Source organism: Pteropus vampyrus, unplaced genomic scaffold (genome assembly GCF_000151845.1).
Source record: "Pteropus vampyrus isolate Shadow unplaced genomic scaffold, Pvam_2.0 Scaffold81, whole genome shotgun sequence".
Taxonomy (NCBI): domain Eukaryota; kingdom Metazoa; phylum Chordata; class Mammalia; order Chiroptera; family Pteropodidae; genus Pteropus; species Pteropus vampyrus.
Window position 1 is genome coordinate 6998486 of NW_011888862.1, and position 2651 is coordinate 7001136.

Genomic DNA, 2651 nt, shown 5'->3' on the forward strand with positions numbered 1-2651 from the left:
TCACTTAAGCGTTTAGGTTAGATGTAAATCATTTGTTCTCAGATCCTTTTCAGAAGCCTTTGCAAACAATACAGGTGATAAAATTCACATGAGATCTTGTCTCAAAGTAGAAGAAAGAAAGACTTCATGGGATGATTTTCTGCCCAGAATCCTTTCATAGTACATTGGGGAGTGAGGGGGAGAAAGGTTCATATTTTTAAATGTTTAATAAAATGTTTTTGATACATGACGTAAGGCTCAAGATAATACTCGTTCTGTGCCTAATGTACAGATTCGCAATGCAGCTAACTCCTCTTAATGGCTTGGTAATTTTGTTCCTTCATCTTTTTTTCCAAGGGTAGAAAAATGCTGCTTTTCCCCTCATTGAACATCATTGTGGACCAAGGCTGCTCTAGCTTGTGAATCACTTCCTTGAGAGAAATAGGTTGTCTGCAGAGATGAGTGGTGTCGTGATTATAGTTAAGAAAATCCATGAAATATAAGTACTGTTATCCTAGAGAAGATTCAGAAGAGAACTTAAGTACATAAACTACAGTAGTTAGAGAATTTTAAGACAGAAATGAAGAGTACTGATTCTATTCCTTGATATGTCCAAAAGACTTTAGTTTTTGTCTTTATCTGCCATGTAAGTCCTTCATGAAAAAATAATTTTGGTTCTGCACAGTTCTTTGTGGAGAACGCAGCCTAAAATCTGCTGGAGAAATTTTGGATTAACTAATAGAATCTCTAGAGTGCTGCTCAGAACCATGACTATCTAGATATTAGGAAGATAATTTTCTTTGTTTTTAATAATTAATTGAACTATTTTCAGAGTAATTTATTCCCTGCTCGCCTTAACTTTAATGAGAATTTCACTTTCCGTCTGTGTGACATTTGTTTGACTTATTTTACATTCATCAGATGATTCACTCTTTTACCAGGACAATTTGTATTTTAGCCAGCTAACATTTTTTATTTTAGTCGGTTAAGGTACCAGTTATACCAAATAAAGCCCATGGTGATTTAGGTGATTTTCATCATTTATAAGAACACTCTTATAAATCCTTTTAAATTTGACTTCCAGCCCGGGGAACAGCTCCCTCCAGAGATGACTGTGGCACGACCTTCTGTTAAAGAACCTTCCAGAGAAGGCACCTCTTCATTCCATGCGCGGCAAAAGTCTGAGGTCTGAATTCTCCAGAGTTGCTACCTTTTTTGTGATAAAACCTGTCTGTAAAAATTGGTCATTCAGCATCATTACAGCCTATCTTTTAAAATTTATTCATACCCAATCTCCCACAAATAATTTCAACTGTCTTATAAAGTAAGTCGTTTTCTTCATGTCATAATTCTGAGTTTTCTCTTGAAAAGATCCTCGAGTAAATTACAGATCAGTGAGGCACTGTTCTCAGTTCACGGGTGGTTTATCTAAGCCTGTTTCCTGTCTCAGGGTGGAGCGTATCATGACCCTCACTCAGACGATAGCACCGCCCCCAAAGAAAATAGACATCTATACAATGATCCGGTTCCGAGGAGAGTTGGCAGCTTCTACCGAGGTAAGCCTGACCCCTGGTGCCAAACAGGGTCCTCTCTCCCGTCCCCCTCACCACACCGCCAGCCCACATCCTCCACTACGCTTCACTGCCTTGACTTCAGGTCAGCATCATCCTCACCTGCCGTTACCTTCTCTCGCTTCTCCCTTCTGACACTTCTCCCAGCTTCAGGTCTCGCTGCCTCAGTTCAGATCCTCGAGGCTTCTGACTTGGGTTCTTTGAGTAGCCTCCCAACTGGTCTCCCTATCTCCAAGATCACCATCAGAATGGTCCCTGAAACGATCCTTCTGAAGCTGTGTTCTGACCACATCATTCGTTCATTTGATTAACTGATAAAATACTTATTGATGTCACCTGTGCGCCTGGCACTGTTCTAGTTTAAAACACGTCAGTGAACATGACGGCTAAGGTCTTCACCCTCATGGAGCTCACATTCTCATGGGGAGAAGACATCGCTAAATGCAATAATTATAGAGAGCAGTAAAAGGTGATAAAGGCTACAGGAAAAAAATAGAACAAGGCAACCTATCGCCCCCCACCGCCCCACTCCTAGTCCTCTCTCTCTCTCGCTGCTGACAGTCCTCTGGTGTCAGGACAAAATCCGAATTCCCCATGATGGCGTTCCAGACTGTCCATGCCCTGACCCTGCATCCTTTCCCGCTGCTTTCCCTCCTCCCCAGTGCCCAGCCCGTAGGACTGACACAGGCCTCCTCTGGCCTGAAACTCTCCTTTTGCTGCATGGATAGCTCGTTTCTGTCCTTTTTAAGATTCTACTTTCAGGTCATCTGTTCCACCCATGGTTCCTTGTCTAGGCCTCTAACGTGGCACAGAGCACACACAGTACTGATTCTTTGTCTGCATTTCTCTCTCACAAGGTGGCAAGACCCTTTATCTTTTCCTCTTTCACCCTCATTGACTAGCACACTGCCTGGCAGTTTTATGAATATTTGTTGATTGAATGAAAGAAAATCAAATGGACTTGCACAGCCTTAAAAATGTACTTTGGTGTTTAATAGACAACTAAAACAGATGCTTTGGAGGCTGTATGGATTTAGGAGATGTTGACAGAAAGGCATCCCCTTTGAGGAGCTGGGTGTTAATAGAGTGGGAGCCGCTGGG

The 2651-nt window shown here is 42.1% G+C and overlaps 1 protein-coding gene across 7 annotated transcripts in view; it reads left to right on the top strand.

Moving 5' to 3' along the window:
- Positions 1–2651, top strand: part of CDKL5 (cyclin dependent kinase like 5) — a 155073-nt gene that overhangs the window by 134367 nt on the left and 18055 nt on the right. The window lies entirely within an intron of this gene.